This window comes from Lissotriton vulgaris, chromosome 5 (assembly GCF_964263255.1).
Source record: "Lissotriton vulgaris chromosome 5, aLisVul1.2, whole genome shotgun sequence".
Taxonomy (NCBI): Eukaryota; Metazoa; Chordata; class Amphibia; order Caudata; family Salamandridae; genus Lissotriton; species Lissotriton vulgaris.
Window position 1 is genome coordinate 1,377,372,769 of NC_141693.1, and position 22,473 is coordinate 1,377,395,241.

The window sequence follows — 22,473 nt, forward strand, 5'->3', positions numbered from 1 at the left end:
AGCCCTCTCCACCCAGAAACCTCATTAACCCAGAGAAGAGACCACATGTTTCTAGAAAGGACGGAAGTCTCAGGGCAGCAAAGCCATAGGAAAGCACATTTGACTAAAATCCAAACATGATTACTGCCTTGCCCTCAAATTAAGATTTACCTGGGGCTGAGAAATAGAAAAAGGTTACACCGTACGACAAAATCCTGGAGCGTCTTGAAAATATGGTCACAGTCCCATGAACATCTAATTCCTTCTGCTAGTTCAAATCAACCCATTCTTCTTATAGAAACAGCTCCCCTTCTTCCTGTCATAATGCTCTGATTTATTAAGAGTGGAGTGGGCTCTGCCCGATGCATGTGTCCTGGTTTCTTGGCATGGAATTTCCATCTTTGGCCCTAGGAAGAGGCGTGACCACTTGTGCAGCACAACATTTTCCTATATCTTTGCCATAGGAGCATAGCCACCATAAGTGTAGCAGATACAGTGGCACTGGAGGTCCCAGGGCATGAGAAGCCCACATCACCCCAACTATTGTTGTCTTTTAGTACTCAACCCAAGCAAATGGGGCCTACTTTGTTTGTTTGCATAGGAGCCTTGGCTCGCTTGATCATTGTCAGATGTAGGGAATTGCCATGGCGTAAAACCTCCTGGGTACACATGTTTACAGCTTTTACTGGCTAATGTTATGTGGAGAGGCAACACTAGGTCTGTGTGAAATTTGGACACAACTTGTGATCTCGATTCAGCCACAGACGGTTGCACCAGAGTTAGAATTATGGGCACCATTGAAATGAGGGCCTTAGACTCCAGATCGAATGTGCTGATTGGTCTTTATCAGTGACTGTGCATAGACTCCCGTTCAACACTTGTTTGTCTTTTCTGATGTTTAGGGGTCAGCGCTTTTAATTAGTTGCACCAACAAGCTGGATCATTTGTCCCAACATTCAGGTTGGTCCCACCCATGTGCTTATGGGAAGTATTTTAACCAGTGCAGGGATCTGCAGATAATTGGCGAGGACCAGGACAGAACAGGGATTTCACAATATGTGGAGATTTTGCAGATTCGATATTTGTATCATAACACAAGCCTTGCATGTGATATGGGGACAGATGTGCGGCTACTCGATGCTGAGGAAGTGGTTTTGAGGGCTAACTTGGATATGTTGAAGAGGATTTCAGCCAGAGTGAAATATAGAGGGCCCTGTGCTGACCTGCCTCCAGCTGGCTTAGAGTTGGCATGGCATGGCATGGAAAAGCGGGCAATGCTCATGAATGTTAATCCAGTGTAGCAGGTGGCAGAAGCTGCCATCCTTGGCTTCATCTTTGGTACTTGTGACATTGCCCTTATTGCAACTAATTTCAAGGGTCATGAAGGCAGCAGAGGGAATATGAAGTAAACAAGGCCTTGTAGTCCACTGCTGGCATTCTCTTAGTTACTCAACAGCAAATGGAAGGCTGGTAAGGGGTTAAAGGTTAAAAAAGGGGGTTTATAGCCAATGCCATAGGAGGTAAGGAAGTGTGTAAATGATGTCACTTCCCCTACCCTGGAGTCTCGGTCATTGATGTGAATGGAGGGGAGCCTGAAGGGTTTGCTGGTTCAGTGGTCGCTGCTCGCAGTACATTACGCCTCATCTTGAGTCCAGTCTCTTGGCCTGAAGGCGGCCTCCGCGGATTATCACGTGCTGAGAATAGGAACACAGATTTTAGCACGTAGCCCACAATGTATTTGTGCACGGCTGCGCGGGTCGCAAAGTTCGCGCAGCTACTGTTGTGGGTGAGAGGTCAAGGCTGCCCGCAGAGCAGGGAAAGGAAGGGCCCCTGCCAAGAGAGACAAACGTGGCACGAGATCAAACAGTAACGCGTCGTCCTCCCGAGGGTCATTGCACGCAAGGGAGGGCCGTTTAAATGGCAGTCACCTCTCCGGGGGATGGGGCGGTTGGAAAGATGCCTGGGCACCTCGTCCAATCCCAGGCCTTCCCGGTGAGCCTCTTTTAAGCAATTAGAAAGCAGGCGACGCGGCTGCGAGCATCCTACTTCCAGGAAAAATTGGCAGACGCCGGCTCTTTTTTTTTGCAATATATGTGTAATGCTGTGAAGCAAGCAGCAGATGTCTCAAGGAGGAACCAAGAAAAAGCACTGAGGGAGGGAAGCCAGCGAGCACGCCAGCAGGTAAGAAAGAACCTTAAATGCCTCGGAGACCCCCGAGAGGAGCTGGCATGAGAGAGCACCAGGCAGGAGAAACCTGCTAAACTCTTGACCTTTCACCCAAAGGAAGATTGCAGGCTCGCCTGACATTATAAGCCATGCAGGGTATAATAATGTGATGTTTGCATTGATTGAACCTCTCACTCCACCACTTATGGACTATGCAATACTTTTGATCATTTCTGGTAGAGCAATGAGTACTTCGAAATTGGAGGACTCTCAAAGACAGCGAGGCCTTGGGCAACTGAAAGCACCAAGTGATATGAATATGTTGTTAATTCATATATATCTATATATATCTATATATATATATATATATCGAACGTTTTTTCAAAAAGGGTTTGTGAACACAGTCCTCTTGTAAATCATGAAATTTAACAATGGTTTAATGAATTATATATTTATATATTTATATGTATATATTTATGAAGTTCTTTTGTACATGCTATTTATTTGCGTATTTGCACATGTATATACTTCAGTTTACTTACCCACTATGGGTTGTATTCAAGATGGAACTGGACTATACAAAATAGCTTTAGTCCTTCTGTTGTTTCCATGTACCCTTTTGAAGGAATGTTATGTCTTGAATGTGGTGGTTATAATTTAGTCCACCTTTTGTGTCAATGATTAGATGGATAAAATCCCATGTAACTTTGCGATCACATCATGTGATCAAGACAGTGGATACTGTCGAAACGCGTAATGGCGGGCATGCTGAGCGAGATTGAGCTGAAATAAAACGCACTTGTTTGGCACCATTCCTGGGTTCCTCTCTTCGTTTTTCCAGAGCTGTGCAGGATTTGGCAGTCTTGTGGATTGGGACGAGTTTTCTTGGATATATATATATATATATACACACACATGCAGACATATAGATAGATAGATAGATAGATAGATAGATAGATAGATAGATATAGATAGATAGATAGATAGATAGATAGATAGATAGATAGATAGATAGATAGATAGATAGATAGATAGATAGATAGATTGATTGATGGACCTGTTGATGGGATAGTTATCTATGTGTTGTTGGTTGCTGGTCTAGTATGTGTAATGACCCTGGTGGATAGCAGCGTTTGAGAGAAAATAAATGTGAGTGGATTGATAGGAATTAAAGAGAAATCTGGTAATTTTTTCTAGCTGTATATTTCCATGTGTACATACGTGTAAGCCCTTATTTTCAAGCCAGCAGCTATAGGGGTTATGTGTTTAGATCTTTAGGCTGTTTTTTTCTGGGTCTGTGAGCTTGTTCACAGGGTTTGCCATGGTTTACCACAAAAAGGAACGCATTTTTATATCACTGAATTTTGAGATTGTCGCAACTACCTCAGAGCAACGCAGGGCCAAGATAGGTGGTGTGGTGGCGGGTCTGCATTTATACGGGACGTGGTGCTTCCCTTGCTACAACTTGATAAAGATGTTTTTGAATCTCACAGCAAAGTGTACTCAAATCAGAATTGAAGTCGGAGGCATAGCTCCACCACCCTCCTTTTTGGAATTCTTTGCCTAGTTTCAAGGGGATTTTCAAAAGTTAACACCTGGGTGCAGACCACCCCCTTATCATTTCTATTTTTAATTTCCTCAGGTACTTTTCAGCTTGGTATTCATAGACAATACGGGTCTAGTGCTAGCATGGCGTCCTGGGTGTGGATTTTTCAGAAGCCATTTTGGCTGTATGAAATTCAAGCATTATAACAATAAAATCTGCTTACAGTTAATAGTAAGTATACTTAACCGTGCATGGATCATCAACCTCCATCTCAGGGAAACATCTTGAGGTATCAATTACTTTTGCGGTGTGTAGACATATAACAACGCGCCCCCAAAGTTCAGTGATGACCAAAATATACTGAGCATTTGGAGATGTCCTAGTGAAAATGCAGCTTCCGAGGAGTGTGTACACGTCACACATCGCTCCTGAGGGGTCAGTGAGGTTCAACTTAAGACCGCATGGCACAGCGATCGAGGGACCATATCAAGACATATTCATGCACATTAAGGAAAAATGCCGTCCAGAGTACCGTCTAGTGGCTGAGATAAGGCAAGCATTCCATTCATCACTTTCTGGCTTTGCGTCACGTCTCCAGGGCTCCGAGGACACGGCCGTGCATTGCCCATCGCGGTGGTGTACAGTAGTACCCTGTGCTTTCTACTTTTTGTAGGGTTGTCGCTTTGAGTGGCGTGTGTCTGCCCGCCTGGCTGAAAATGACCGGTTTGGCAGAGCTCTTTTGTCTTCGTTGACTGGGTGAGCCAATCCTTTGTTTGCTCAACATAATAAACAACGTGGGCGTCTTACCACAGCCCTTGACTCCACTACGCCACCTTGCACCTTTACATGTCTAAGAGAAGCCCGGTAGTCCATAGAGAAACTGTCTCACCGCCGTACCCTCGTGCGAGGATTACAGTTGTTGCTGTGAGTGTAATCTGCTTGCAGCACAGACTGGCCACCCCATGGCTCGTGGAAGCAGGCATGTTCTGTTCTGCTTACGCACTCAAGGGGTGACCGCCCGGACTCGCTCCTGACCGGTTGCTCCCTTGCTCCTCTCCCAGCACTGCTGCTGTCTTGCTGGTGATCTTCACACCGCTAATTTTGCCACGGTATCGCCTGCATTGTGCTGGTCACTGGTGTCGCCTGCATGTAACCAATTTGCGCTGTGTTTTAGATATTGTCATTGCTCAGAGCGCTTGTGTGTTTGTAGCGCCGCCCGCCCTGCACTGCATGTAACTTTATTTGGCCACCTGGCAGCATTGTATATTTCAGTATTAATTTTAGCTGTCCCAGGCGACCTACTGCCCCTGCCTCGCCTCCCCTCACCTCCATCTTGTGTGCTGTTGTTGTTTTCCCTGCCCCTCCTCCACGCTACCGCCTCCCAGCTGCTGACCCTCCCACCCACGTTCACTGAGCCTACCTCGTCCTTCCAGCCCCTGTGACCGCCCGGACTCGCTCCTGACCGGTTGCTCCCTTGCTCCTCTCCCAGCACTGCTGCTGTCTTGCTGGTGATCTTCACACCGCTAATTTTGCCACGGTATCGCCTGCATTGTGCTGGTCACTGGTGTCGCCTGCATGTAACCAATTTGCGCTGTGTTTTAGATATTGTCATTGCTCAGAGCGCTTGTGTGTTTGTAGCGCCGCCCGCCCTGCACTGCATGTAACTTTATTTGGCCACCTGGCAGCATTGTATATTTCAGTATTAATTTTAGCTGTCCCAGGCGACCTACTGCCCCTGCCTCGCCTCCCCTCACCTCCATCTTGTGTGCTGTTGTTGTTTTCCCTGCCCCTCCTCCACGCTACCGCCTCCCAGCTGCTGACCCTCCCACGCTCCGCCCCCTCCACCATCCATTTATGGCCAATGCCCCCACGCGCAGCGTCCACGCGCTACGGCCGCGCCGAAGGTGCGCCAAAGGTAAGCCCGTCTACGCCCGTCCGCGCCTGGACCGCGCCCAGCGCCATACCCCCTGGTCCTCGCATTACCCAGCCCCCCCGCATTACCTACGATGCCGCCACCCTCCTAGCCCTTGACCCCGGTCGCGCCCCCAACTGCGTCCAAGCCGCTCCTGGACGCACCCATGGACCTTTCTCTTGCTACTCCTGCAAATTCAGCGACACCGTCAACAGCTCCGCCACAACCACATCACAAACCCCCGACCCCAACCACCTACAATGCATCCTTCTCAACACCCGCTCGGTCCACAGACACGCCATTGACCTATGGAATCTACTAGACACCATCTCTCCGGACATCGCCTTCCTAACGGAAACATGGATGAACGCTTCCTCCGCACCAGACATCACCATTGCCATCCCTGAAGACTATAAGATCACTCGCAAAGACCGTACCAGCCACACAGGAGGAGGGATCGCTATCGTCCATAAGAAATCCATCCGCATCTCAACCAGATCTGACACCAACCTTGCCAACTCCGAACACCTTCACTTCCAAATACACATCGACCCCAAGACCACACTCAGAGGCACCCTCCTCTACAGACCACCAGGGCCCCGAGCTAAATTCAGTGAAGACATCACGGACTTCATCACTCCACACGCGCTCCCCTCCAAAGACTACATCCTTCTGGGAGACCTCAACTTTCACCTTGAAAAGATCAACGACCGCAACACCACCACCCTCCTGGACAACCTCGCCAACCTCGGACTTAAACAACTAGTCACTTCACCCACCCACATCGCAGGTCACACACTCGACCCCATCTTCACATCCAGCAACCATGTCTCCTTCAGCCACACCACAGACCTCCTCTGGACCGACCACAGCTGCGTTCACTTCACCTACAACAAACCAAAACCCAACATCCACCTCCAACCTACCCTGCAAAGAAACTGGAACAAAATCACCACGGACCAAATCTCCGCATCGCTCCTTCGAAACTCCCCAGCCCTCTCTTCTAACACCAACGAAGCCGCCGCCAACCTCACCCTATGGTTATCCAACACCGCTGACACCTTAGCACCACTGAAAAATCGTCAAAGCAAACCTGGCAGCAAGAAGGCCTCATGGTTCAACGATGATCTCAAGAAGTCCAAGAAACTCTGCCGCTCCCTTGAAAAGGCCTGGAAAAAAGACCCAACCACCAGCACCAAGGACGCCTTCAAATGCGCCACCCGCACTCACCACCAATTGATCCGAAAAGCCAAGAAAACAGCATTCAAGGATCGACCTGACAACAACGCCCATAACAGCAAGGAACTTTTCAACATAGTCAAGGAATTCTCCAATCCCTCGGCCAACTCCAACGACATCACCCCCTCTCAAATCCTCTGCGACTCCCTAGCCTCATTTTTCCACAACAAGATTGCAGACATCCACAACAGCTTTGACAACCAACCCGGAAACCAACCCACCCCGCCATCTGCTGATCATCTCCCCCCCGTGAACACCCTTAACGACTGGAACCCAATCTCCACTGAGGACACCATCCGCCTGATGAATTCCATCCACTCTGGATCCCCCACAGACCCATGTCCTCACCACATCTTCAACAAAGCAGACTCCGTCATAGCTCCGCACCTCCGAGACGTCATCAACTGCTCCTTCAACTCCGCTACCTTCCCAGAAGACTGGAAACACGCTGAACTCACCGCCCTTCTGAAAAAACCAACAGCAGACCCCACCGAACTCAAAAATTACCGCCCCATCTCGCTTCTCCCATTCCCGGCCAAAGTCATCGAGAAAGCCGTCAACAACCAGCTCGCCGCCTTCCTCGAAGCCAACAAATCCCTCGACTCCTCTCAATCTGGCTTCCGAGCAAAACACAGCACTGAGACCGCCCTCATCGCAGCAACAGACGACATTCGAACTCTACTGGACAATGGAGACACAGTCGCCCTCATTCTCCTTGACCTCTCTGCAGCTTTCGACACAGTCTGCCACAGCACCCTTTTACAACGCCTCAATAACATCGGAATACAAGGAAAAGCACTTGAATGGATCACCTCGTTCCTCACTGGAAGAACCCAGAGAATCCGCCTTCCTCCATTCAAGTCCGAGGCCTCTGAAGTCATCTGCGGCGTACCACAAGGATCCTCGCTCAGTCCCACCCTCTTCAACGTATACATGAGCCCCCTCGCGGCCATCGCACGCCAACACAACCTCAACATCATCTCTTACGCGGACGACACTCAACTGATCCTTTCCCTCACCAATGACCCCAGCACCGCCAAAACCAACCTACACGAAGGAATGAAAGAAGTTGCCGAATGGATGAAACAAAGCCGTCTGAAACTGAACTCGGACAAAACAGAAGTCCTCATCTTAGGTACATCCCCCTCTGCATGGGACGACTCCTGGTGGCCAGAAGCCCTCGGAAAAGCACCCATCCCGACAGACCATGCACGGAACCTAGGTGTCATCCTGGACTCTTCACTCTCAATGAACAGACAAGTCAACGCCGTATCCTCTTCCTGCTTCAACATTCTTCGCATGCTCAGAAAAACATTTCGCTGGATCCCCTCCGAAACAAGGAAAACAGTCACCCACGCTCTGGTCACGAGCCGACTGGACTACGGAAACACCCTCTACGCAGGCACCACCGCAAAACTCCAGAAGAAACTCCAACGAATCCAAAACGCCTCAGCCAGGCTCATATTAGACATCCCACGCAACGAACACATCTCTGGCCACCTTAAAGACCTCCACTGGCTACCCGTCGATAAGAGGATCACTTTCCGTCTGCTTACCCACGCACACAAATCACTCTACGACATCGGGCCAGATTGCCTCAACTCACGACTGTCCTTCTACACCCCCCCCCGCCAACTACGTTCGTCCAGCCAAGCCCTCGCCACTGTACCTCGCATCAACAAGACCACCATGGGAGGCAGATCCTTTTCATACCTGGCTGCTAAAACATGGAACTCACTCCCCGCTCACCTCCGCCTTACCCAGAACCACCTAGCATTCAGAAAGCAACTTAAAACATGGATATTTGACAAGTAATCCTCCTCCCCTTCCTAAGCGCCTTGAAACCCTATGGGTATGTAGTGCGCTATACAAATTCCTTGACTTGACTTGACTTGAACACGCTTGCCCGCCGAGTGTTTTTGTGACTGTAAACCCGCTATTTCAATGGCACTTTCTGTGCATTACTTGAAAGCTGCGCGCCCTTGCCCTATCATTAGTTTTCTCGTGTGACTTCCTTTTTTTGAAGGTGCTGTCTCCTGTATATATAGTTTCCTTCCCTTCTTCCTGCTGCGCCCTTCTGCGAATGTTGAGTCAGTGTGTGTACCGTGATTGAGTCTCTCTTGCATCACTGTCCCGCCCGTCACTGCTACGCAATACTCAGCTTCACAATCCCCACTGCTACAGTTCATTCGTGTGTGTCACGCACAGCAGCTGCATCACTGCGCATGGGGTGTCTGTCACGGTTTCTTCTCAGCACAGACGCGGCAAGGGGCACGTACAGCATGTCACTGGCACTCAAGGTGTGGTTTGGTTTCACTTCTACGTTAAGTACACAAACATTAGTTTTATTTTTGTATGTATTACTTTTGCTCTTTTTGTACAGCACCGGCTTGGTCAGAAGGTATTAGGGCGCTTTACAAGAGAGCAAGATGTAAGTTATAAAAAAGTAGAAGGCTTGTATAGTAAAAATACAGAGGTTTATTTTAGGATAAATATAGCAAGAAGCACAGCACGTCCGTTAGGCATTAAGTCCAGAGCATATTACAGTTGAAGCAGAATCTGGAACCCAGCATGTAAGATGCAGGCATGCATCATACATTCTAGGCTCCAGCCATAATGACATAGGAGATGGAGAAGGAAAACAAAGCATAGAAAATGCAAGAATGTAACACATCTTATCCCTACAAAAGAAAATTAACAAAGGTACCTACTAGGTACTTTTTTGGGTCTAATATCAGTTTTAACCCTAGATGCAATAGACAAATCTTTATGAGGGAAACTTTGAGGAGACACATTAACATGCGCCCGAGGAGACACATTAACATGCGCCCGTGATGGAAGTGAGTTAGCAGAACTAACAAATTTGGCAGAACTAGAAGAACCAGGACATCTGGCCACCCTTCGAACATTCCAAACTCTTCCATCTTGTGTGGCAACACTCTTTTTGAATACTTTGACCACCTTAATGGGAGGAAAGAATTTAGAAAATCCTTTAACCAGAAATCTAGGTTTTTTCACTCTCACCCATTCTCCTACAACAATCATGAAGTTTGACATTCATTTTAGAATCCAACAAAACGTTCATACTCTGTTGTCTATCTTCAACACGTTTAGCAACACCCTCGATATCAACTTTAGAATCATTCCTGTTTAACTTCTTAACCCACCAGGGACAAATGACAGAAGTAGGTTCCCTACCTTTCAGAAGTTTGAAAGGACTCACACCTGTGACAGAGTGAGGTGTGATGCGATAGACCCATAACCTTTTCCTGACAACATCTAACCAATTGTCATCAGAAGAACTTATACCACTAATGCAATCCTTAAGAACTCGATTAAAACGCTCAACCTGACCATTCTCCCTAGGCTCATATAAAGAGACAGTATGATGCTTAATACCACAACTGTTAAGAAACTGTTCAACCTCAGAAGAAATCAACTGTGTACCATTATCCGTGACAAAGGTCTCTGGAAAACCTTCCCTAGCAAAGATCTCTTTCAAGAAAAACAAAATGACCTGAGAAGAAGCATTACTAACAGATTTTACTTCAGGCCATTTTGAATGGTAATCTACCAAAACTAAAGCAAAACGAGCATTCAATGGCAAATGTTTAAAAGGACCGGAGATGTCAAAAGCCACCTTCTGCCAAGGAAACTTAGGCCAAGCCACAGGTTTAAGAGGGGCAGAAGACAAATGAAGCATTTTATCGCTACTAATACACTGTGAACATTCCCTTACCATTCTATCAACCATCTTATCAATGCCAGGCCACCAGAAGTTTTCTCTAATCAACCGTTTCATAGACGACATACCAATATGACCCTGGTGAGCCAACAACAAAATCTTCTCTTGTAAAGAAGCAGGAGGAATTAACTTACCAGTCTTGAATAAAAAACCACCAAACTCTTCAATTTCAGAAGCAACCTGAGAAAAAGAAGCTAATTCAGCAGAAGTGGGCTTATTATTAGGCCATCCAACTTTTACGTAGTCAAAAATTTGTTGACATACAGAATCTTTTTCCATTTCCTTAAACCATTCCTCTTCAGTTAACGTTAAAAACTCCTGAGATATGAAATCCTCAATAGAAGCAACAACATCCACATCCAGATCAATGGCAGACACCTTATCAACACTACAAGGTAACCTGGAGAGAAAATCTGCTGTGACATTGCTCTTTCCTGGCACATACACAATTTCAAAATCATATTCCTGAAGGCGTGAAGATAAACGAGCTATCCGTGCAGTCGAGTTCCATCCACCCCCAGGAGACAAAATCCCTACTAACGGTTTGTGGTCTGTTCTCAAAGTAAATCTGTTTCCCCGCACATAATTTCTAAAATGTTCCACAGCCCAAATACAGGCTAGCAACTCTTTTTCGATAACCGAGTATCTTCTTTCGGTGGGAGATAAAGTTCTAGAAGCAAAAGCTACGCACCACTCATCCTTACCCGCAGTCTGACTCAAAACACCTCCAATGCCATATAGACTGGCATCCACAGTAACAATACATTTCTTATTAATACAGAATGATTTAAGTGTGGGAGCATTAACAATCTCATTTTTAATTTGCTTAAAAGCCATATCTTGCTTATCAGTCCAAACAAATTTGGCAGAACTCCTAGTCAATTCTCTTAGGGGTTCCATCTTGTTAGCGAAATTCTGAATAAATTTGCTGTAATATTCGCATAACCCAGCAAATGAGAGCAATTTTTCCTTGTTATCCGGGGCTGGTGCTTTCACAATGGCATCTACAAGATTTTTCTTTGGTGCCACTCCTTCTCCAGAAAGAGTGTGTCCCAAATATTCAACAGATTTACAGAAAAATGTACACTTGCTGGCTTTAATAGTCAAACCAAATTGTTCTAACTTAGAGCAGACTTCTTTAAGATGAGAGTGGTGTTCACAGTTATTTTTAGAAAACACAAGAATATCGTCTTGAAAACACTTGACGAATGCTAGGTCTTTAAAGATGTGGTACATTGCCCTTTGAAACACTGAAGCAGCTGAAGCCAAACCAAATGGCATTCTCTTGAATTGAAATAACCCATGAGGGGTGATGAACGCTGTAAATTGTTTAGAGTCTTCAGTGAGTTCGATCTGGTGGTATGCAGATCTAAGGTCTAACGTTGAAAACACACTAGCACCATCTAACATACATAGCATTTCATTAATATTAGGAAGTGGGTGACAATCAGTAACCAAACTCTTATTAAGTGCCCTCAAATCTACACATAGCCTAATACATTTGTCAGGTTTAATGGCCAAAACAATGGGAGAAACCCACTCTGATGATTCCACTTCCTCAATTATATTTTCTTTCACCATGGTATCAAGCATATCTCTAAGCTCATCCCTAATACTAATAGGAACTCCCCTTAGTTTTTGTTTAACAGGAACAGAATTGGGCTTAACTTTGATTCTATGACTAAATCCATTCAATTTGCCCAACTTATCAGAAAACACCTTAGGAAAAGCACGAGAAATCTCTGTGAATTCAGGTAATTCAGTAGACTCTCCATTAGATATAGCAAGAACTAACACAGGATCTTTCAGTCTAGGATTCAATGTAACACCTAGCTTCCCTTGGTCCCTCCACCCCAAGACGTTCACTCCTTTCCACGCAACATATAATTTCACACTTGCAGAACTATTTTTGATCGTAAGTAAAACTTCCTTAAAACCAATAAAATTGATCTTAGATCCATCAAAATTGTAAGCACTGATATCAGGTTTAGACAACGCATTGATATCAATTAGGTCTCCAAATGACTCTATACAATATTCATGAGTGATAATGGTCCAAGGGGAACAAGAGTCGACCATTAGTTCTAAAACTTTACCCAAAATGTTAACAAAACTCTTAGGAGAAGATAGCGTATCTGCTTGTGAAATGTCAAAAGACTCTTGTACAGAAACAACAATACCAAACTCCTTAATATCTGGATCATTACATGCTTCATCATTAACATATGATACATTACCAGTAAAACGTTTAGAAGTGGAAAATTAAGATTTTTTAGTGTCTTGGAAAGGTTTTGTGGGAGTTCTGCACATTTTCGAAAAATGTCCAGAGCGCCCACACTTATTGCACTGTCTACTAATAGCTGGACACTGCGGAAAAGACGCAATATGGTCAGGATTACCACATCTAAAACAAAAAAACTGTTTAGCTTTCCCATCGTTCCTATTAGAATAATAGACATTTTTTTGTTCATGGGGTTTACCAACACTAACTTCACTAGTAGAGGTAGAAGTACTAGGAGCAGATGCTTTATCCAACGATTTTATCCATTTATCTGACTGCTCAAGAGCTTTAGCAGTACTGATAGCTGTTTCTAAGCTAGGATCACCTAAGATCCACAACTGCTCTTGAACTTTCTTACTCTTCACATGTACAATGATCTGATCTCTGATCATTTCATCCGTCATAAGGCCAAAATTACAATGCAATGATAATGCACGTAAAGCTGTAAGAAAATCATCAAAACATTCTTTTTCATCCTGAACCCTAGTATAAAACTTGAATCTATTTAGTGCAACACTAGTAATAGGTTTGAACCTCCCTTCTATCCTTGAAACAGCTTCGTCATATACATTACTATCACCACCCGATCTTACAGGCGGCAAAGTTCTAAACACTAACTGCCCTTCTGAACCAAGGCAATGTAAAAATATGTTCTTTTTTCTCTCTGCAGACATGCGTTCTCCATCCATAGCCTTTGATAAGTAATAAATTCTTCCTTCCATCTTGTCCATGGAATGGGAGGATCACCTTTAGATTGTAAGAACTTAGAAGGAGGATCAAATTGCATGTTAAATCCTCAATGTAAAATATAAATAAATAAATAAATTAATTTAAGAGGGAGAAATAAAAAAAATGAAATAATATCATATGCAAAGTCCAAGTTAAATCCTAAAAGTAATAAATGTCAAAGAGCATTACCAAAAAAAAATATACAGTAGATAACAGTCAAGTAGAAAAATAAATAGAGCTCCAGTTAAAATTTCCAGTCAAAATTTCCACTGTATGAGGTTCCAAAATGATGTGGCGTGAAGTTAACACAAAAGTGTAAAAATAATGAAGTCAAAAGTCAAAAGTTATTAAAATGAAGCATACAGTTGTTTTGACAAAATTTTCTCAAATGCAATACCAAATATGTAAATTCTTCTCAAAAGTAATACCAAATACGCCAAAATACGAAGAGCGTGTAAAATTGTACCTTTTCCTTTTAAAATCAAGAGCAAGACAATTTGAAATTCCTTTCCGTGGACCTAAATAAAAAGCTCCGTGTAGCTTTGCTCTCGGCTTTCCACTCGGTAACACCGTTACCATGGAAACCAAAAATGGCAGCCTTGCGTAGAGCAGCCTTGCGTGGTGCGCGATGACACGATGGCGCTCCGTAATGATGCGCGCTGACACGTAGGAACAGGCTGCGCGTTGATAGGCAGGAAAGGCTGACGTAGATAATCCGAGTAGGAGAAGATCACTGATTGGCTGAAACCGGGTGACAAATCAGAGTAGGGAAAAGACTCTGATTGGATGACGCGTCAAACCAAGGCTTCCAATAGGTAGACGCTAGCAATGAAGTAACGTAGAGCATCAGCCAAAATGACAGAAAAGACGAAGAAATCCAAGAAACGCTGAATACTCCATAGAAATTTGTCGGAGAAAGCAGGAAATGAACACAATAAGGTCCGCTTCTCTTCTGTAGTAAGAAAATAAATTTCAAAGTTGAAATGGTGGATTCTCAAAATTTCTGCTCCTGTGCTCCAAAAATAACGTGGCAGAAATAAGATGGATGTCCCTCGTCGCCAGTATAAAAAAGTAGAAGGCTTGTATAGTAAAAATACAGGGGTTTATTTTAGGATAAATATAGCAAGAAGCACAGCACGTCCGTTAGGCATCATGTCCAGAGCATATTACAGTTGAAGCAGAATCTGGAACCCAGCATGTAAGATGCAGGCACGCATCATACATTCTAGGCTCCAGCCATAATGACATAGGAGATGGAAAAGGAAAACAAAGCATAGAAAATGCAAGAATGTAACATAAGTTTGTGTTAAAAACGTCTTAACCATGATAATAAACCCACAGTACTTAACCCAGAGAGCAGAGAGCGAGGAAAGACAGGTCAAATGAACATAGGAGATGCGAGTAGCGATACTCCCTTTAACCAAAGTGTCTGTCATAAAGGCTTCTTAGTTCCCTTTTGAATGTGAACAAAGCAAAGGTTGTGTGAATGGCTTGTGGGAAGGAGTTACAAAGCCTCATTGCACTACCAGAGAATGTCAGACTCATACAGCGTAAAGCATTAAACTCTCTTGACCATTTATATTGACTCCATTTATACAATTCCCAAACATGTGGGTATCTGAGCACTTTCACAGCAGACTAATAATGGTAAGGGAAAGAGATGGGGACAAGGGGGCTTTCTGGCTGCATGCCGAGCAGCAAGGAGCCGTGGAAGGTCCTAATGGGCATCTACAAGACAAGCTTTTAAGGATGCGCATGAGGCTGCTTGGATTATGTCCCGGTCAACATCATACAGACCCCCTACCCCCCATATTTAAGTCCCAGCCCCCCTTCAGCCAGTAGTGTAATGCTAACCAGCAGCAGTTATTGTGCAGATTCACATCAACCAATATGGTGCAGCCAATAATTTCCATCCACCATCATCCATTAGTGAGCCCAGCCCTTAGGCAGTACTTTGCAGGACATCACGAGCCAGGATAGTGTAATGTCCATCAGCCAGTGGCGCACAGTTCTTGTACGTTAATTTAACGCAGACCTTCCATCAGCTAGTATACTGCAGACCCACATAAGGAAATATTTGACAGCTCTCCTTTTTCCGTCAGTACTCCATAGGCCCAACCTATAACCAGTGCTGGGGAATAAATCAGCCTCTAGTGTGCTGTACCACTCATTAGCCAATCCTACACAGCAGGATTATATTAAGAGGGTTTCATTGTTCCTTTCCACCTATATGTATTATGGATCCAGCCCCAGTTTGACACCTCCTACCCAGAACTGTCTTTGCAATGCTGGACCACCTTTCTCAGCAGCCCAGCTAGCTACACTTTCCACCTTAGAGGTGGTATCCACCTCCTATGGCCACACACGCTAGACATCCAATGCACATTGAGACCAGTACAGGAAAGGGCCCATCATCTCATAATCACCATCAGACCAACCTATTCCAGGCATCACCTATGAACCCACTTCCAGGACACTCTGATCCTTGTTTTGTCCATTATTATTGCTGTGACCACTGCAACCAGCAACTCCTACTGATGTCATCAAGTCATACAAGGTCCAACAAGGGCTACTAGGCTGAATCCGATGGAAAAGTAATGCCCCGCTTTGCTTATCAGCCCCACTGTTTGTATGGCCAGGAATGAAACAAGTCAACTGGGCAGTTTTCTTATCAATAGTTTTTCTGCTCTAAAAGTAATTGAGTAGAATCTGGAATTTCGGCCGAATTCATGTAAAAATCCCAAGTTTCACAAGAATAATGCAGAGCAAGGAGCGTGTGCTGATGACACCCCATTCCTTTTGCCAGGTTTTGCTGTATCTGTTGTGGTTATAAACGGTCAAGTTGATGGCTATGAAATGGAGTGATGGGGCATGGAGGGTTTGTGTTTACATGTTGTGGGATATGTTTTGAAATTTTGGAATCCATATTAGAATATGATAGAGTGTTGGGGCAACTACACATATCTTGAGACTATGTGACTACTCGTGTAAACTATGAGATTATTTGTTTGTGAATGTTGTGTGATGGGTAGTTTGAGAGTGTTTTGGAATTCTCTGAAAGTAAATTAGAGGCTGTCCTATGATCTGCGTGACACTATTGTGCACATCAAATGTGATCTATACATTGTGGTATTTATTTATTTATGCATTTTTATATAGCGCGGACTTTACCCGAAGGTGTCAGAGCGCTTCACAATAGGAACAGAACTGATACATGAGAACATTACAAGTGAGCAAAATCCAAAAGCAAACGTTACATTAAATGAAGCAAAAATGACAATCGTGCGCCAACAAAATATAAGAGGTAGCAAACGGTGCATTACAAAAGTGACAATCGTGAGTCAACAAAATACAAGAGGTAGCAAACGGTGCATTGCAGGAGGAAAAAGTGACGTGTGCAGGTTACAAAAAGCGTACAAAATAAACATAGAGGTATAATACTGCAATACATGGAGGACACTCCAGCACAAGAACAAACGTTACGTAGGCACTGGTGGCACTTGTGCAGGTATCGAAACAAACAAATGTAGGAGGTAGAAAACAGTGTGTTACAGGAGAAAGTGACGGGTGCAAGTTACACACGAGTCCCAGACACAGGAATAAGGATAATACTGCAATAAAAGGCAGACTCTCAAACCACAAGAACACACTGGGAAGACACTTCCATAGTCATGTAAAGTAGATTTTTCAGTAGTTGAAGGGCTTCCTTCAGATAGTAGAGAGGGCATGGATTACATTTGGAAATGTCTTTGAAGAAGGAGAACTTTGAGGTCAGATTTGAAGGCCTGGGAGGAGGTGGTGGTCCGGAGCTGAGGCGGAAGTGAGTTCCAGATTCTCACTGCGCTGCCTGAAAAGGATTGGGCCATCGATCTCTCCTTCTTGAAAGTGGGAGGTTCAAGCAGTAGATTTTCCGCATTTAGTGATGGTCTAGAGCCTCCAGAGAGTTTCAGTTTATTTGCCAGGTAGCGCGGAGAGGAGGAGTGCAAGGCTTTATCGGTGATGCAGGCAGTCTTGTAGATAGCACTAGCCTCGATGGGGAGCCAGCGGAGGGAGGATAACATGGGAGTGATGTGGTCGCTTCTTTTGGCCCCATAAATGAAACGAGCTGCTGAATGTAGAACAGACTTAAGGGGGGATAGGTGGGATTTGGGGAGGCCAGTCAGAAGAGAATTGCAGTAGTCCAGTCTGGAGAGGACCAGCGATTGGACCAGGGTTTTGAGGTCATGCACCGGGAGGAAGCAACAAATCCCCCAAAGAAGGCGCAGTTGGTATCGGGCAGACTTTGCAATTGAATTAATGTGGGAGAGTAGATTGAGTTTTGTGTCGAGTATGACACCAAGGGATTTTGCGCTGTCGACAATAATGGGTTTAGTGTTCAGCAGATTCAACTGGTCCATCCATGATTGCACCGGGGGAGGAGAAACGGAGGAGGAGAGGAGGAGGAACTCAGTTTTGGAGGGGTTCAGAATCAGTTGATGTGTTGACATCCAGTTATGAATGGAGTCGAGGGTAGAGCTTAGGACAGAGAGATCGTGAGTGGAGGCAACCTTGAGGTAGATTTGAGTGTCGTCAGCGTAGAGGTGATAGTTGACCCCAGATTTACTTAGGAGATTTCCCAGAGGTTCCAAATAGAGATTGAACAATGTGGGTACAAGAATAGAGCCTTGGGGAACACCTTGACCCACCGCCAAAGGAGGTGAAAGACTGTCCGCTATTTTGATCATTTGGGATCTATCAGAAAGGAAAGATGCAAACCATTTAAGCACGGTGCCCTCCATGCCCATTCTCTGTTGAAGGGTGTTGAGGAGGGTGTTGGGGTTGACAGTGTCAAAGGCTGCCGAAAGGTCAAGGAGAATTAGAAGATAAGACCCCCCTGAGTCTAGTATTCTCAGCGCGTCATCGATCACTTGCACCAGGGCAGTTTCAGTGCTGCAGTTTTGGATTAAGCCGGACTGAAAATTGTCAAGAAGATCATTGTCCTTGATATGACGTGAGAGTTGTTTCGCAACACATCTTTCTGTGATCTTCCCAAGAAAGGGTAGGTTAGTTATGGGGCGGACGTTGTTGAGGTCATTCGCATCCGCAGTGGGTTTTTTAAGCAGAGGGGTGACCTGCCCAGATTTGAAGGGAACAGGGAGGGAGCTTTGACAGAGGGAGAGGTTGACCAGAGTGGTCCAATAGGGAAGAGAAAGGGTATAGAAGTCAATGGCAATGGCACTGGGGATGGGGTCGAGCGAGTGGTTGGAGGGCTTTGTTTCGAGGATGCACTAGAGGAGGACATCTTCAGAGATGGGGTCGAATTTCTGCCATATGGCTAGTGATTTGCTCTCCTCTGGAGGGGTAGGATGAGCGACCTGAACCACTAGTGATTTCACTTTTTCGTCAAAGAATACAGCGAAATCAGCAGCTTTCTTTGTAGAATCCTCCAATTTGGAGGTTGGGGGAGAGTAGTTAGAGGTCTTGATGAGATCAAATAGTTTTTTGGGTCTATTTTTGGCTGAGTCAAGGAGGGTTCTGAAGTGTGATGCTTTCCCAAGGAAGATGTGCATGTGGTACTCGGATCTTGCTGAACGAAGCGTGGCCAAATTATCGGTGGAGGGTGCTTGCCTCCATTGTTTCTCCAGGCGTCTTAGGTGCTTCCTTTCTTCATATAAGGATTTGCTGAACCAGGGTGCTGAGGGAATGGGCCTTTTCTTTTTGCTTTGGAGAGGAGCAACGCTATTGATTTCGACTGCAAGGACTGAGAGGCATTGTGAGGTGAGATCATCAACATCTAGGTTCGGGTCTAGCCTTGGAAGTGACAGCAAAGCTGATTCACAGAGGGAAACAGTGTCAATATTCTTAGCGTCACGGAACCAGGAGGTAGCCCTCTTAGGTTGGCCAAGAGTAATAGAGTGTGCTAGGAGAAGAGAGAATGGAATGAGGAGGAGGTGGTCAGACCAGTCTACGTGAATAGGGGTAGTGATAGAAAGCATGCCTGCTTTAGAAATAACAAGGTCCAGGATTGAGCCCTTAGAGTGTGTTGATTCTGTGCAGTGTTGGGTAAGATCGTTTGTAGAGAGGAAGGAGGCCAGCAAGTTCGCGGAGGAGTCTTGCAGGGAGCCGAAGTGGAGATTGAAGTCACCCACGAAGGTCTGATTGTCACTTTGTGTGTATTGGTCGCTGATGAAGTCAGTGAGTTCCTCCATACATGAAGGGCCACTGCCAGGTGGGCGGTATATGACATGGAATCTAAGGGGTAGTAGGGGTATCTCTCAATGTTGTGGGATGCTCTCTTGGTGGTGATGTTCTCTGTTGTATCTTCCACAAGCTCTCTCTTAGCATTTTGCATGAAATGACTTAGCATCAGAGTTGGCACTCTTGGCAAACAGCAGGGGGATCCAGTATTTTTGGAGATGGCCATAATAGCCAAGACTCGGGTGCCCATAAAGGACATGTCTGGCAATCTGTGGAGGCTTTCTTTTGTTCTGCCTGATCTTGACCCAGGCAGTGGACATGGAGTCTGATTATAATGACCGCCAGTGAGTCCACAACTTTGCAGTCAATGGTAATGTCAGCCCCATTACTTACTACACACTTTTATCAATATTTTATGTGAAACTTTGTCTACTTTCCCGTTTTTCCCATTAAAGCCTCAGCAAGGTTTGTTTTTGAAGGATGGGGTTGGGGGCGGGGGTAGATTGGAAACAAGGGCCTCTTAGGTACTGAAGGGAAGTTATCTAACATGTTAAACTAAGAAGTTGAATGAATGGGGAAAGTCGAGCAGGCGATCTTAGCAAGTAAAGCCTAAAGGTAGAATCAATATAGATTCAGTTGGGTAAAATAATGATGGGTTTGCTCGGAAGTCTAACACTTTGAGCAGAAGAATAAGCCATCTGGTCTCAAGGGAGTGGACAGGGGCATCTTCATTTAACTAGCTCAGCAATGCACAATTAAACTATACCATTTTTGACAAGAAGCAACGCCCCCGTGATTTCCATGGCGAGGAGGCCAATCAGGATTGAACGTTCCCCGATAAGATGGCTTCACTCCTCTTCCCAGTCACCGCACAATGGAAGTTTTCTGCTGCACAACCTTCGAGAGATGTCTCGTAGTAAGATGGTTCACAATGGTTAGTTTGTCCCGGCCACAGGTGTTGAAATTCACTATTCACTCTCTGCAGAATGCATACAGATAAACATTTCTCACAGAAACGAAAACATTTTCTAACATTGTATTTAGAGTAACCTACTGCTCCTGAAATGAGAGAAAGAACACAGCAGCCAAAGTGATATTTTCATTTTAGTGTGAATCATTTAAAATTGGACCTACATTAGCTATGGCTAACTTAATTAAAAAATTACACTTTATATATGTGCTTATGATGTGCAGATGAATATATATATATGTTAAGCAAAACTAATAAACAGTGCTAGAGCATCACCACTAGCACTCCAGTCCTGTCTTTGGGAGCAGCAGCTGTGGAACCTAGCGTTGGATTGGGATTAAAACTCGGCCCGGTCACGCAAAAAGAAAGTGGCCCACATTTGCATATTTTATTTCCGCAAAACACTGCTTCGGGGAAATTTTATTTAATAAAAGGGGTAAGGAGGTAATAAAAATGCACGGACTAGTTTACACTGGAGAAACACACCTGAAAACAAGTGATGCCACTGCTGCTCAAGCTCCCAGCCCCTGCTCTGTATGCGCACATTATTTGGCCGGTCCAGCAAGAGAAAGGAGGTGATACCTCTGGCCGTTGATAAAAGGGAGGTAATGGACGACCATCTGCCTCCAGAAAAGCCACTCGGGCACCCACTGGCGGCATCGAACAACGCAGAAACCACCCAAATTGGCACACCAGACGCCTCAAAAGAGCAGCCAACAGCTGGAACTAGACACCGGCCCCTCGGGCATTGCCTGAGTGCCCGCGTTACCAATCCAACCCTGGTGGAGCCCTCTACCCAGAGTCTGGCTCCTGGGGCAGCTCCTGAGTCGCTGCACTCTCTGGTTGTTTGCATGCCCTCTTTTGGACACAAGATGAGTTGGGTGGGTTCAAAGGTCACTGGGCCACTGAGACCACTTCTGAGGGCAGCAGAACAACTCCAATATCACTCACAGTGATTTGATAGTGGCATGGCCCACACAGGTCTGTTTAGTCGTCGCAGTTGTACAATCCACTTTCTACTCATTTTCTGACTTGCAACAACATGGTCTGCTTTGGGCACATATGTTCAGGGTCACAGCAGCACAGTCCATTTGGGCACACTTCAAGACAGCACCAAGGGACAGGCCACTTACACGATCACAGTTGCACAGTTCACTTTATTTACATAGCAGTTCTTTAGATATTCTGCCGAACTCCCACTTCCTTGGTTAAAGAGATCTTGGAAATGGAAAAAATGAGTGGGTCACAAGCTCCCACTATTAGAACGATAAAGAAGTAGAGACAGGGGATGAGGATTCTCTGTGGCTCTTGAAACAGGTTTGGGTTGGCTCTGCTTTCACGTGTCCTTTCCAGGCTGTCTTCTAGACGGAACCTTTGTGTAGGGTGATGCTTTCACAGTAGGGTCATCTCCATTATGGGTCACCTGCAACCGAGGAAGAAAGAGGAGTGAGCTTTCTACATCTGGCTATCCACAACCACTTTAAACAGTGATCAAGAATAGAGACACAATCATGGCCTCTGTTAAATGACCCTCCACACTGTGAACAACCGAGACTCCGCTCCCACCCTTCACCCCTCCATCTACCAGATGGCAATTCTCAGGGAGACTGATCAGGTCTTTCCAGCAAAAGGACCTTATCACATTTCTAAAGGGAATCTCTTTCTGCAATTCAGTGTCTATGTGTCTTCTCTCATGCTTCAGGAATGTCTGCAATACACTTCGACTGTC

The 22,473-nt window shown here is 45.2% G+C and overlaps 1 protein-coding gene across 1 annotated transcript in view; it reads left to right on the top strand.

The window, feature by feature from the left end:
• The first annotated feature begins 2,084 nt into the window (after positions 1-2,084).
• LOC147712626 (monocarboxylate transporter 1-like) overlaps positions 2,085-22,473 on the top strand; it is a 277,171-nt gene continuing 256,782 nt past the window's right edge. Inside the window, exon 1 of the mRNA XM_086923330.1 lies at positions 2,085-2,160. The gene's annotated coding sequence lies outside the window, so the exon portion shown is untranslated. The remainder of the gene's footprint in view (positions 2,161-22,473) is intronic.